The sequence below is a fragment of the Microcebus murinus genome, chromosome 5 (assembly GCF_040939455.1).
Source record: "Microcebus murinus isolate Inina chromosome 5, M.murinus_Inina_mat1.0, whole genome shotgun sequence".
Taxonomy (NCBI): domain Eukaryota; kingdom Metazoa; phylum Chordata; class Mammalia; order Primates; family Cheirogaleidae; genus Microcebus; species Microcebus murinus.
The window spans coordinates 27680771-27689460 of record NC_134108.1 but is presented as its reverse complement, the minus strand read 5'-3'; positions in this window follow the sequence as shown (position 1 = coordinate 27689460).

Here is an 8690-nt window from a genome sequence, read left to right as displayed (position 1 = left end):
ATTGCCAGGGAGCCTATGATATGAGCTCTGAGTACAGGCTGTTCCGATGGTATCTAAGAAATACCTAAGGGTGGGAGAGACGGAGGAGGGTGGAGAATGTTTGATGATGCAGATATTTTAAAAATCCAGAGATCAGCACACTAATGAAATTATTATGTAAAACATACCAAAAATAAAAAAAATGAAGAAATGGGGAAGGAGGAGAAGGAAATGGAAGAGGAGAAGGAAAAGGAATGCAAAAAGAGAGAAAGCAAACAGGCCTCCTGCATCCCAGGTTAGGTGCCCACACGGCATAACATGCAACACGACAGACGGTCATTACTGCGTGCCCTCCACTTGGTTCTATAGAGAGTTTGATGTTTTTTAAGTGACCAACCCCCACCTCCTCACCTTTGGTAAGCAAATTTCCTCCCCCTAGAAGCCCAAACTCCTTCTTTCTCTTACCACTTCTCAACAATTTATTGCCCTTTGTTAAGACAGTATAAAGTCCTCCCACCAAGTTTAACCATTTTCTTTGGGTCCTCTTTTCTACAAAGACCTCTGTGCATGTAAAAATTAAAATATTAAAATCAAATTAAAAGTGTATGCCTTCTTTCCTATTAATCTGTTTTCTGTCAGTCTAATTTGAATGCCCCAGATGCAGAACCTAAGGGGGTATAAGAAATTTTTTCCCCTCCCTTACAAGGTATGCGTTTGTTCTAACCATTAAAGAAACAAAAAACCTATTCAGAAATCACGATAAGAGAGGCAAACTGAAATGTGACATGACTTGGAAAAACAGAAGGGAGTATAAGTATATAAGTAAAAGGAACTCATTTTTTTCATCTTTTTTTGGGTGGATAGTTCATCAACATAAAATCACCTTTCCATCTTGGAAAGCAGGCATGCTCACCACTATACCAACACGGGCTCACACCCACCTTTCCATCTTTATGGGCCTCACATATTACTTGATTCTGCAGATAATATTTACATACTCTTAATGTTATGAATGTCTTTTGTTGGTTTTCAGTTTTTAAAGTCAGGCTATAGACAAAGGACAGAAAGCTAACTTAAAATTACAGTACAGAGTGCAAAGGTCATGAGTCTAGATGGTGAAAGTAATCAGCTGACAAGGTGGGGAAAGGGAGGAGCCGGGCTGGTGGCTGTGATCCGCTTTCCTCATCTTACAGAACAGGGAGGAGACTGATAGTGTCAGAAGTTGATAAATCAAGAAACGGGAATTTATGTGTATTATTTAAAGTTATTTATTCATTGAACTGTTAAATATCTTACAATATTAATGTACCTAATAAAAATTGAAAGGTAAAATGCAGGTAGAATGAGGTAGGATACCTGTACTGAATTTCATACCTTTCATTTGATATACTGTATATTACACGAAGTGAGTAAGACCAGAAATACAGGTTAGTTCTATGATATAGAGGACCTAAAACCAGAGCTATTTTAAATGGTTGGTTCTGGGAAGAAGAAGGAAGGATTGGGGCGGGGGTGGAGATTAGCTTAACAAAGAGGAACACTTTTACTTTCAATCGTACCATTAGGTACTCTTTCAGTTATTTTTATTGTTTTTAACATGTTGTGATCAGCCTTTTATAAATAGCAATGTATGTGCTTACAAACTCCCTGTGATGCTCTTTCTCACAGGAAGACTGTGCTCCGTACTATCCACGGGTATTCCAGGTCTCCAGTCCTCCCACACCAGCTGCTTTAAGAAGTCTGAGATCGGCCAGGCGCGGTGGCTCACGCCTGTAATCCTAGCACTCTAGGAGGCCGAGGCGGGCAGATTGCTTGAGGTCAGGATTTCGAAACCAGCCTGAGCAAGAGCGAGACCCCGTCTCTACTATAAATAGAAAGAAATTAATTGGCCAACTAATATATATAGAAAAATTAGCCAGGTATGGTGGCGCATGCCTGTAGTCCCAGCTACTTGGGAGGCTGAGGCAGGAGGATTGCTTGAGCCCAGGAGTTTGAGGTTGCTGTGAGCTAGGCTGATGCCATGGCACTCACTGTAGCCTGGGCAACAAAGTGAGACTGTCTCAAAAAAAAAAAAAAAAAAAAAAAAAAAAAAAAAGAGGTCTGAGATCACCTGGTGTCTTGGGAGACCCAGGGCAACGGGAGAACACCTTCATCCAGAGACAGCCTGGGACGGCTGACGCACATGCCGTCAAAGGGGGACAATGTCCTCTATCCCCAAGCACTGCCAGGCTGTTCAGCAGAAGGATCTGGAGAAGCAGACCCCGTGAGAACATGCTCCCACTAGGCCTGTTCTTTTCCTCCTGCCCGGCACAGGGAGGGTGACAGGCGATTTCAGGATAATTCACCTGCCTTCTGGCCATCCACATTAGATATTCTCCTAAGCCTGAGCTCAGACTTTGCAAAGAAAATTCCAGTGCCCTTGGTCCTATGCTTTGGATCTGCTTATCACCTGGGAATTTCCAGTGCCCTTTACTTGGGGGTGCCTGCCCCTAACTATGACTTCATCAGTAAGGTAGACTCGCCCCTGTGACAGCCCAGGCTTTGCCCAGGAGGATTTCAGGGTGCAGTTTTAGGAAGACATTTTGTTCGTGGGTATCTAAAGCGAGCTTTCTGGAATGCATCTGACAGTCCTGAGCAGTTGCGTCGTCAGTCTCCGCTGCCAACTCATCAGTGCCCCGTCAGTGCTGACTCACCAGGGCCTGCGCAAAGCATCGTCATCACGACTGTGCAGCTTCTGCCAACCGTGTGACTGGCAGCTCTTCTGGGAAGCATCGTATTTCCGATTGCAGCTGGCCATTTGTGAAGCACTGGGAATTCGCCTAATCTCGCCGATTGGCCTAGCAGATGCCATCGCCACGCATCTGATGGCGGCTCTCCCATCCCGCGCCTCACCACAGTCCTCCTCCTCCGCGTTCCTCAGTCCTGTCTTACCCTTGGAGCTATTGTAACATTCCAACCCCATCTTATAATTGCAATCCATTCCAGTGTGACTCAACAATTTCCAACAGAGCATTGAAAAGTACTCCTTGGAATATTAAGGACCAATGGAGTCACTGAGTCATAGCAAGGTTGATTGCCAGAGATCTTGAGATCACCCTGGGTAGCTTTCTCCCCACTCCCAGGGGGACAGCTGAGGCACAGAGAGGTGCACTGGCTTGCTAAAGGTCTTACAGCAAACAGAAAAAAGGTTAACACAGGGGAAAGCGCAGTTCCCCCTAAGTAGAACTAGAATACAAATGTACAGAACATACAGAAATATGCAAGCATCACAGAGATAGAGGTATTCTGAGGACAATGAAAAATAATTGCAGATTCCAGTAAGTATTTTGGAGTTCCCACCCACGTACGGTAAGCAGCTGGCTTCTATATGTTCTTAATTACAGCTGTTGGAATTGAATTTATATGTGAAACAAGAAGCACTTTATTTTAATGTTTTAAGCTCAGACATAGTGAATGGCAGGAGAGAGCAGAAACCCTCTCCCCGGAGGACTGAGGGTCAGCTGGCACTATCAGGGGCGGTTGGGCTGCCTGCTGGCCGAGGAGTGGCTTCCGATTCCCTGTAATTTATGTGACAGCCCAAGAGCTGCAGGCTGTGCGGCTCCAGGTGCCCCCTGCCTGTGGGAACAGGTTCCTGCGTGGGGCATACAATGCTCGCCTGCAGCATCTGATGAAGGTGCCCAGATAGCAGATCACAAGGACTGTCACTGCGAAATAAACTGCAGGAGCTCATGAATTTCTAATAGGAGAAATCTGATTTTCATGCAACAACCTTGAGAAATCAAAGTCTGTAAGGATCATCAAGATAGGTAAAAATTTGAAAATCAGCATATTTCTCCCTTCAGGGGGATTTTTGAACAACTTCTCTGATGTTTAAAGTTTAGCAAAATGCATACTTCTGAAGTCCTCTTTGCATTGATTTTAGGTATCTTCAGGGGAATGCACTGTCCCACTTAATAGTAATAGCGCGCCAGGCAGCAGTGCTGATGGGTTATTTATAGTAACTCCTGTGGCCACTGGCTGGGACTCAGGCTGAGTGAGTGGTCTGCATCTAGGCTGAGTTCAGTCATCAGGATGGAAGTGATACTGTCCCCACGGAGCGATACCAAAGCGCTTACTGAAGCACTTACTCCCAGCTGAGCAGACTGAACTCTCCTCCCCTCTGGCCCCTTCCTCTGATATCCTAAATAAAAGGAGAGAGTTCACATCTCCTGGACAGTATTTGCAGAAAATGTACGCACCCTTTCCTCAGGATGCATTTAGTGCATCCTAATCTTGAGAAAGACTGACTCCCTGAACTTAAAGGTTAGAAATAATTAGACAAGAAAATCCCTTCTCTGGATTTCTTGTAACTGTCAAAAGTGATGAGTAGTGGAAAAATTGCTTCAGGTCAAACTTCTCACTCCCCCTGAACCTTTGCACTGTATTGTGCATTGAAAGAATTTAACATCCCGGTGGCATGGTAAGGTGAACGTTGCTATTTCTGCCTTTTGATTGTTCATTATGATGGGCTATCATAAGCCTGTTAGGTAGCTGCAGAAACCTAAATAAATGCAATAATTACTTGGGAATGTCCAGCACACTCACACTCTCACCTCACCTTTGCCACAGATAACACAGCCTTTTGTCTTGGCAAACACATTTTGGAAAAATGATTAAACCTTGGCAGCAATAGATAGTTTTTTATATCCTATTTTGATTGTCTTAGAGGTTAACCATAGACAAAGCAACATTGGATTTCCATACTCTGAAGAATCTTAAAATGCCCCAGTCCTGTTTTTTCTTTTCCTTTTTTTAAATTATTTTTATATTTTGAAACATATATATGCAAGCATCATCTCTATGCTTACATGCAGTGCTCTGAAAATGAGTTCCAACACTCTTCCATTCTCCAGAGCGTGCAAGCTCCTTCAAGGGGGCGGCGGGGGGGGGGGTCTTTTTCATGTTAGATGCATGTCAGGATTTCTTTTATCTCTGCAGATCAAGATCAGTGACTTGGATAAAGAAGAAAATATGGTGTAGTAGAAAACTTAAGAGGGATAGTACCAAGAAACCAATCTAATAAGAAAAAAAAGTTGAATTAGGAGTGTAGACTAACATTTTGTAGGAATTTTAAATCAGGAATTTACTGACTCAAGTGTTTGGATTAAACTTATCAAAAGCAATGAATTCTTCTCTTATAACATGAAGCCTCCTGGTAGAATGATCTGACCACATACCAAGCAGATAGCATCATGGGCCAGTGTTTGGTCATGTCACCCACGACTTCTAATTTTAGCTCCTAAAAACCCTGAAGCCAATTTTTTTCCTCCTCTTCTTTATTCCTACAGGTTCTGTAATCATGGAAAATATAAAATTTTGAATTTGATCCATGCCTGACAACCAAGAAGTAGATGAACATCTTTTTCATCTTACTTCTGTAAGAGAGGAAAAACTTTATCCTCTTCAGTTCTGTGTCTGGGCCTTGTGAATTAAACTGGCAAAAGACAGATTGACAGGAGGAAAGGCGTACAAATTTTCTATTAAATTTTATGTGCCTGGGGCCTCCATAGAAAAGAAGTGAAAACCCAAAGAAGCAGTAGTCTTGGAGACTTAAATATCATTTTAACAAAGGGAGATAAATTGTTAAGAAATGACTAACAAAAGAGAAGGAGTTTGGGCTCCTAGGAGCAATAAATTGTGGGAAGGTAAATATATGGGGGGAAGATAAGGGTTATTTAGTAAGGTTCTTTTATGCAGACTCATTTCAGTGCCTTCTCCATCTATGGTGATAAAAGTTGTTTCTTTCCATCCTGGTACCAGAGAGAACACCTTCACAAGGGAAATTTATGCTCTACTTGCAGATAGGGGCAAATAGGGGGAAGATAGAGAACTTGTCCTGCATCTGCTTTTACTTAACTACCTCCAGCTCAAAATAATCAACATGCCAAAGTAGCATATTTTGGGGTAGCATATTCTGATCCCCATTAACCTGTTTTCTGGTCCTTTTTTTTTTTTTTCCAAACGGAATCCCGCTCTGTTGCCCTGTCTAGAGTACTGTGGTGTCAACCTAGCTCACAGCAACCTCAAACTCTTGGGCTCCAGCAATCCTTCTGCCTCAGCCTCCCTAGTAGCTAGGACTGCCACTGGGTACCAGGTACCTCCTAGGTGCCACCACACCTGGCTAATTTTTCTATTTTCAGTAGAGACGGGGTCTCGCTCTTGCTCAGGCTGGTCTGGAACTCCTGAGCTCAAGCAATCCTCCCTCCTTGGCCTCTCTGAGTGCTAGGATTACAGGTGTGAGCCACTGCGCCCGGCCCCCTTTAACCATTTTTCCATATCTAAGATCTTCCAGGTTATTAAACATATTTTTAAAATCTATGTTCTTCTTAAAGATGTTCTTCAATCACCATCTCCTGTCTTCCATGTTCTATCTTGGGTCAATTGTTTTCTAAGCCTTTTTTGCAGCTAACACCTTAAAATGTCTTTTCATTTCATTCCTCATGCAGTTCTTCTGTTTGTTAGATCCATGTTTCCTTTTTCCTGCCTGACACTCCCAAGCCGTGCCAAGAAGGATAAATAGAAACTTTCTGAGTCATTAAAAGTGTTATTTTTGTCTTCATTCATGAATAACAGTTTGGCTGCCTATAGAATTTAGGTTCAAAATAATTTTCCTTGAAAATTAGAAGTCTTGCTCCTCTGTTTTCTAGCATCGATATTATGAATGAAAAGTGTGATGACAATCTGATGCTTTTTCTTTTTTGTAAGGTATCCTGTTCATTCACTCTGCAAGCTATATAGTAGGAATTTTAAAATTTCAACAGAATATTTCTTGACACATGGTATTTTCCATCTAAAAAGAGTTTTTCTAGTTCATGAAAATTTTCTTATACTCTTTATTTGTTTTTGTTTTTGTTTTTTTCCCTTTTATGACTTTGTTCTCATATTTTGAATAAGTTACATACTAATACCTTTCTAGGTCTATCCTATATCTAAGGTCTTTCTTATATTTTTCCCTTTCTGTCATTCTTTACATCTATTTCTTCAACTTTATCATCCACATTACTAATTTAGTTTTCAGCCATAGCAATTATTCAGTTCCATTAATTTTTACAATTTATTTAGAGAATCGGTGTGTACTTTCTCAAAACTTCATTTATGTTCTCTGCCTGCTCCTTTTCCATAGTAGCCTATTCTTGTTTACAAATGCACTATCCCCTCAGATTTTTCCAAGGGGACTAATCAACTGTTTGATCTTTCTTTTGTCTGTTTCTCCCACAGTTGCTTTCTCACACATCTGGGTATTTTTCTTTTACCAAATATTTGATAATCCTTGGTTGATTAGTAATAATTTTTAATAAAGAGCATATAGTCGGGAGGATGGGATGAGTATATTCACACTTAATGGGCACGGTGTGCACTGTCTGGGGGATGGGCACACTTGAAACTCTGACTCAGGCAGGGCAAAGGCAATTTATGTAACATAAACATTTGTACCCCCATAATATTTTGCAATTTAAAAAATGGTTGATTAGGTCATTGGCAAAGTTAGTTAGAAAAATCGCTGACTGGTGGACTAACCCCACACTTTCTGTGTGCCTGGGTCACAGACAGGCTTCTTTTTAGGACGTGACAGTTAGGATGGATGGCCTGGGAGGAGGAAGGTCTCAGGGCTGTGCTCTCCCAGGTGAACAGGCTGGAGCAAAGTAGGAAAGGTCTGACGGGGATGCTAAGATGTAGGCAGTGGCTGTAACTGAGACCTGGGATAGTGTGAGGGTGGAGAAAGAAAATGTGGTCCAACACGCATTGATGAGGCTGCCTTGTGAGCCCCGGAGGAGCTTCTAGAGATTTGAGAGACACAGAAGTAGGGAAGTGGCACCCAGAACGTGTGCTGGCGGGAAGCAGACAAGATCCTCCGCGGGCAGGACCCGGAGCCACGACGGGACTGGCAAGGGCAGGGCTGGCTGTGGCCCCAGAGAGGATGGGCTCCTGGGTAGCTACAAGTGGTGGGAGGTGGGTTCAGGCATAGGGGCCAAGGAGAGCCTGTGGTCAGAATCTGGAAGGAGGATATGGCCTAGGGCTCAGGGACAAGGATGAGCTCAGGCCAGTCCACTTACTCGAGTGAAGAGGCAGATTCCTAGAGACTAGAGCCGCTGAACTTCCTCCTGCTAGTGTTCACACTGGTTCTGGATGAAACTGATCAAGAACAAGGGGACTCACCTGGGAAAGGGTGAGGACAAGAGAGGGGAGGGAAGGTAGGCGCTAGGAACCAGGTATAACCCAACACCATCACTTGATCTCAAAGGGGCGGCTTTTATTTCTCAGCATTTATGAACAAGCCAATATACCTGAAATCCTAAGCAAAATTATAAAGCTTAGTTTTCCCCCTACCACCTCTACCCTCTCCCAACTACACAGGCACAAACCATGGGACAAATACCCCCGAGCACAGGGAGACCTTGTGTCCATCCCTGGAACTTGTTTTGAGCACTTTCTGTGTGCCAGGCACTGTGCTATGAATTGAGACTCTTCCGAGGGGTAACACCAGCTTTGGCCTTCGACAGTCCTGTCCAGTGGGGGAATCAAGCCTACAAACTGGTGGCTTCCGTCAGCGTGGGAAGGATTGCGCTAGAGGTGGTGCTGGGCTGCATGCCCTGCGGGCAGCCCCTGTCCCATACCAAGTGGAGCTGGGTAGCAGGGAGGAGGGGCGAGGCAAAGTGGGAGGGGGGCTTGGA